This window comes from Pyrus communis, chromosome 4, assembly GCF_041283825.1.
Source record: "Pyrus communis isolate YQ-2024b chromosome 4, ASM4128382v1, whole genome shotgun sequence".
Classification (NCBI taxonomy): domain Eukaryota; kingdom Viridiplantae; phylum Streptophyta; class Magnoliopsida; order Rosales; family Rosaceae; genus Pyrus; species Pyrus communis.
This window is the reverse complement of record NC_142568.1, coordinates 3,089,676-3,096,543: the sequence shown is the minus strand read 5'-3', so window position 1 is coordinate 3,096,543 and position 6,868 is coordinate 3,089,676. Positions and strand designations below refer to the sequence as shown.

At 39.7% G+C, this 6,868-nt stretch overlaps 1 long non-coding RNA gene across 1 annotated transcript; it reads right to left on the bottom strand.

Annotated features, from left to right (window-relative positions):
- Positions 1 to 3,808: 3,808 nt before the first annotated feature.
- On the bottom strand, positions 3,809 to 5,561 carry LOC148697309 (uncharacterized). The gene is made up of 3 exons (XR_015961202.1): positions 5,403 to 5,561; positions 5,228 to 5,301; positions 3,809 to 4,279 (listed from the first exon to the last, which is right to left on the bottom strand). It is a non-coding gene; the product is annotated as an uncharacterized LOC148697309 (long non-coding RNA).
- Positions 5,562 to 6,868: the final 1,307 nt, after the last annotated feature.

Sequence of the window (6,868 nt, the reverse complement as noted above, 5' to 3'; positions counted from 1 at the left end):
TGGTTCCTCAACCAGTTTAATCCGGATTAATTCTCAATAGTTGCACCGGAACTCCATGTGACGAATCTGCCACTTAGTGACAACGCATCGAAATATAATACATTATGCACCTTAGCCAATTTTGAAAATATCACCACTTGTATGCAACTTTACCTACTCTTCGATGATCGTATCTTCTCTATCCAGAAGCATTTCTTCCACAAATCAACAAAAATCGACACATTTCATGGTCCTTATGGCGTTACTTTGGAAACTGTGCAACTAACATACTTAAGAAACTCAGCAGTTCCGTAACCCAAATTTCTTCTCCATAAAACATATAAGTACTGTTGCACTGTGGTTGTTACTCAACACTGGAGTAAATGTACTAACTTGGTACATTGATCAACTATCACTTCAAGTTCAATCATAACCATCCTATTCTCGAACTCAGCAATCTTTCTTTTTCCCTTCTTTCTTTGCCTTGGTTAATTCTTAATTTTCCTTCGTTAACCATTTGAGTCTTGAATACGACCTTACTAAAAAGACTTAACTTGAAAATTAGCAATTACAACTTCTTCTCAATCTTCCATTCTCAACTTTACTTCAGTTGATTTCCAATCCACAAGAAGACAATCTTGGCCAGCGTGCCAGACATTAATTCTTACCACAGTCTTTTCACCAAGTGCATCAGCTAGAACAATTTTACGATCACCCTGGTCGTACAATCATGTTCATTAAACAATTCAATCCACCTTCGCTGCCTTATATCAAAGTCCTTCCAAGTAATGGATATTGGAGACTTTTTGGATTCGTAAAAATCTTGCATTCTTGCCAAATATAATGTCTTCATAACTTCACAGCAAGAATGGTAATCATGACTTCCAAATCACCAGTAGGGTAATTCATTTCATGAGGTTCCTTTCGTCGTGAAACGTATGTAATCACCCTAACATTTGCATCAGCATGCATCCAATACCATTCAAGAAACATCATTAAAATTTATGATTACCACTATTCTCTGGGAATACTAAAATACGTGCATGAGTGAGGAAATACTTCAGTTGTCGAATCCTTTGCTCACAATTTCCTTCCCACTCATACATAACCTCTTTTCTCAACAATCTCGTTAATGACAAAGCAATGACTGAAAAGAATCTTTCACGAACCGTCCATGATAGCTTGTTAAGCTAGGATAACTCCGAATCCCAATCACGATTCGTGGTTGTTCTAAATTCTCAATTTCTGCTACCTTTTATGAATTCACTTGAATACCTGAAGCAGATATAATATATCTCAAAAATGCTACTTAATTCATCCAACATTGGCATTTGTTAAACTTAGCATACAATTGACGTTCCTTCAATCTTTGCAATGCCAATTTAAGATGTTTAGCATACTTTGCTCTAGTCTTATCAATCTTTTCAATAGCAACAACAACAAATCGGTCTAGATATCATTGGAATACTTCATTCATCAAATTCATAAAGTAGTAGATGCATTCGTCATTCCGAATGGCATCACCAAAACTTGAAATGACCTTAACGAGTCCTGAAAGTTATCATAAGGGCATCCTCATCGATAATCTTCAACTAATAATATCCAGACCTCAAGTCAAACTTAGAAAATATACAACTACCTCAAAGCTGATCAAACAACCATCAATGTGAGGTAACGGATAACGGTTTTCAATTGTTACTCGATTCAACTGCTTATAATCAAAGCACAACCTTAACGTCCATTTTCTTTCTCACCAATAAACTGGGGTTCCCCCAACGTAATATACTAGGTTGAATAAAAACCTTTATCAACCAATTTCCAATTCTCTTAGTTCAACAGGCAACATTCTATAATATATGGTTTGTACCTGGAGACAAATCCATAGTGAACTCTACATCTTTGACTGGCGGCAATCCAGGTAAATTCTCAGGGAAAACGTCAGGTAAATGTTTGACTACTCCCACTTCTTCCACACTACTAGAAGTGACATCATTTAGCACCACATGAGATAAGTATCCTTGGCAGCCTTTTGATAATAATCTCTTTGCTCTCACAGCATAAATAACGGCCTGCCTCACTTCACTTTGCATACTTACAAAAGTAATCTTTAGTCATCCAGACCGATGGAAAATAACTGGTTTCCCGGAAATAAAGTATATACTCATATACGTAATATATATCAAATTATGCTAGACAATATGAATGTATGTCATGCCAAGTATCATAACATAATGCTCATCATCTCTATGTGAATATGATGGAATAACGTATAATCAATTCAACATTCGGCTATAAACATAGCTCATACTCTTTCATTCTAATCAACTCAGCCCTTGGCTGCATATATAACTCATAATCAACTCATCATAATCAACTCAGTCATCGACTGCATATATAGCTCATAATCAACTCATCATATCATGTATATCTTGCACACATTCAGTACCACTTCGCGTGGTCTGCAACTTATCACTGTATATAACATAATATGCTCTAGAATATCATCGAAATCCACAATCTAATGGAACAAAAGTAGCTGGTATCAATACATACTCTACTAATACTGAGCACTCTGAAAAAGTACGATACTAACATAGGATAACCTACCGGTTTACTTGCTTAACGAATCCACGAATAAGTTATTAATATTACGGTCTGCAGCCCGCAATACTGATAAATCATCGTTGTCTCGATAAGTAAGCAACAACTCTCGAGGGTGTAATATTACTATTTTGCCACTCATTGGGAAATACATACACACGTCTCAACCGCGTTTATTTACTACTTTCTAGGCAATAACAATAATAACATAAAATTTCTACATTATTAACAAATAGACTCTAACTAAGTCATTAAAAATAATTAACGTACTCCTAATCAAATCTGAATAATTCTGAGTATCTTGCAGTGATGTGTGGTTAACACATCCCTGGGTTTGTTGTCGTCTCCCACACCCTCTATTAGTGTAAATACTTCGCTCATGTACACCACGGCCTAACTGACCGTAATTAATAGATCCAGGAACTTGCTGGATCGGCGTTAGTTGTGGCAAAGAAGACTGCTAGGGCTTCTGTTGGCTTTGGACATAATTTGCAGTTCTATGTCCCATCTATCCACTTGTAAAGCGTCCACTGCTTTCTCGCCTACATTCTCAAAGGTGTCCATTATTGTACCTACAGCACAAAGGTACATTTCCTTTACCAAAATCACCTTGTCTCTGAGATCTGGGATTACCAATACATCTATCACTTCGCCTCTGGTCAATGTCATTAAAACCTTTGCCAAAAGAACTAGAATTAGCTTCACTTCTTTTGAAGTTCCGAATCTTTCGAGGTTCTCGAGATGACTGGCCTTTATCCTTGTCATCATTCCTCTGATTCCCATTCCTTTATTCTTCTTCATCATTATCGATGGACATAATCTCCGAGTCCTTAAGGCTCAACAACATCTTGTATACTCCTGGTAAGAATTACAATGGATAGTGGTCACCCAAAGTACCACTGCCTTATGCCACCCAGCCTAAAACAATACAACACTTCAATCAAAATAGCAGCAATATTCGAATGGGACGAGGCAAGTCTGAGAACTTTCTATAATACACATTGATCGTCATCTTTCCTTATCTCACATTTGCAAACTCTTGCTTTCTACCATCATAGGATGCCGAAGGAATAATTCTTTTCTTTAAACAAGTCCTTAAACAATTCTCAATCGGCTGTTTCCTTCGGTGACAACGACTTATACTCCTGTTTCCACCAGAATACAAGTTCATAACTCAAACCAGGTAGTCGTTTCAACCCTTCTGTCAAAAGGAAGATTCCTTTGACTTGCATAATCTAAAACATCTTTTCCAATTGGTTAATCCATCACTTTGCTCCCTCAGGTTCATCATTTCATAAGGTGATTCAAATTCAACTCATAACCCCTCTTAAAATGTCCCATTAGATGATATACTGAATCACCCAAAATAATAGTTTCCCCTAACAGCTAAAATCAGGGAGACTAAGTTCCTCTAACTACGTGGTTTGCTACGAGGCGGTGTAGTTCTGACAGAATTCACTAGAACTTCTCAAGATGTCCAAGATTGAAACTAGGCTCTGATACCAACTGTCACACCCCGTCCCGAAGGAGGGCATGCTGGCCGTCACGTGAGAGTGACGTAACCATTTGCACAGTTCGGAAGCTTTAAAAATATACAACTTCTAAAATGAAACACCCGAAGGTGAGTCCTTATTTGGTCCATTCTGTCAGAACATCGTTGAATTTCCTCGTAGTCACCACACCTTTGCAATTCTTGAACCTGGGGGGGCGCAAAACAAAATTGAGCGGGTCAGCAAAACGAACGTATTCAAAACCTTCTTTTCTCTTTTGCATATACTAACCCCTCGCCGTAAAACAAGTATAGTTTCCCAGAAAATAACATATATACGTATGTATAGATATGCCAGTCATGCTCAAAGATATATCATTCATGCTCGAGAATATGCCACAACGGAAAATCATAATCAAATGTAAGTGTTCAAGCGTAATTCACATCAATAACATATAATCTGGCAGTCGGGAGTCACCTAACGTGACCTGTACGGCTGCATCTAGAGCTCCACTCTCAACTCAATAACTGAATCTGCACACGAGTCGGAACCACCTAACGTGGTCTGTATGACAGGCTGGGTGTAATATATATATGCTCTAGTGCTACGATCACGTGAAGCTGTGCGATAAATCGCGGGTCACCTACAAGTCGGAACCACCTAATGTGGTCTGTACGACAGGCTTGCACCTAACTTGGATCCAAGGCGAGCATTCGGTGCTGGTGAACATACACGTGAAGGTTGTGCCCTGGCCTCGGGCGGGAGCACTAACACCGGGGGTGCAGATTATGAGCTCTCTAAACATCTCAAACTACTACTGCATAACAACATGAATACCACTTACCTGGCACTTACCTGTGCGTCCACAGCACCAAATACACATATATAAATGTATGCCACTACTAATGCAAGTGATGATAGTATTTCAATCGTATTCCAAACGTATTTCATACGTATATCAAATGTATTTCAAATGTAGCTTACCTGGGCCTCCTCAGCACCATGCAACAGTATGCATAATTATGGTAATGCACATATTAAAATATGATGCATATATGACAGGATATTTAATTCGTATTTCTTTTAAAGTACGTTTTCTGGGAAATACGTCAAGCATACGTATATATATATATACTGAAAAATAACTGCCCACTCACATATCACATCGACGTCTCGTAGGTCCCTGAGCCTCCCCTAGATTGGTTACATTCTTCTTCTGTATAATTTTCACCTATACAAACAGTAACCAACTTGACGTTATTTAACGCACATACACCAAACATTCGTCCATAACTTTCTCATACGTTGCTCAATTTGGGTGTATGAATATACCACGGTGATCTACACGACGTCACGAACACGTGACAATTTTCAGAACTCAATTTGGAGCTCTCACGCGCCCCCACGCGCCCTATTCACGCGCTGCCCACGCGCGCGTCTTCTTCCTCGCGTCGCCGGACTGGTTTCGCCGGCGGTGGGTGTTTTGCCGGAATTTCTAGGTAAACTTTAAAGTGTCATAACTTCTTCATTTCTTAACCATTTTCGACGTACTATATATCAAAATGAAGGTATTGACGAGACGAACACATCCATACCTGCCTTGACCTCTAACTCGCCGTGGGTTCGCCAGAAAAACCCTCGAAAGCTCCGGCCAACTTTGACCACGATGATCCCGACGTCCAATTCCTTCAAACAAAGCACTCCGAGCTTCCTTAGGACCTCACCAAGCTTCCTACAAGCTTCAAAATCCCAAAAACATGCTAGTTTAAGTTTGCATGAACAGTACCTAAATCGGATTACCTCGAATCGACATGAAAACGAAGGATTTCTCACCTGAAAATGGTATGGTTGCACTCGTACGAGCTTCACGAGTCCAAAAATGCCCTTGGTTCCTTCGATCCATCAAGGTTTGGGTGATTTGTGTGTTGTCCGTACGTTTTTGAAGAAAGAAGAAGAAAGAACGGAGCTCGGGAGAGAGAGAGAGACAGAAAAGAGACAGAGGGAGAGGAAAACACGGGAGAGTGAGACGGGGTGTATGAGTGTGTGTGTGGTCCTACAACACCACACAACACAAAACTACACGTAAAGTAACGAACTAGGGGTAAAATTGTAATTTCAAATGTACGTTTCGATATTTCCGGGACGGGATGTCACAAAAGTGGACCTAGTAACACTCAAAATTAATTAGAGATGCTTGGGTTCAAATGATGTGTGGGCCATAAAGGTCATTTGAATACGTCCACTTAAAGTGCTTGGACAAACAACATCGTTTTGATCTAAGATTTGTTTTATAATATTGCTTCTTCCTCCTCTTGACCATGGTGCTGAAGAAAGTTTAGGTTCTACCATAAAACCAATTGGCAATATGGGAAGTAGTTAAATCTCTTATAGGCTCATGCAAAGTCCCTCCTCCCATCAATGTGAGACTCATTCTCAACACGCCCCTTCATGTGTGGCGAATTTTCAAGCCTAACACGTGAACAACACAACGGAATGACATGGAGCACATGTGGCCGTTTGGCTTCACACGTGGGACAACTTGCTCTGATACCATGAAGAAAGTTGAGGTTCCACCATAAAACCAATTGGCAATATGAGGAGTATCCCAACTTTTTATAAGCTCACTCAAGGTCTCTCATCCTATCAATGTGAGACTCATTCTCAATAGTACAAGTTGCAGAACATTCTTGCAGGTTTACCAACTAACCAAAGGGACGGCTACTCGCTCCTAGACTTCTTTTCCAATGAGAGGAGGGGCGGCCGCCCCTCCTTGCCCTTATGTAGCTTCATCGGTGGTT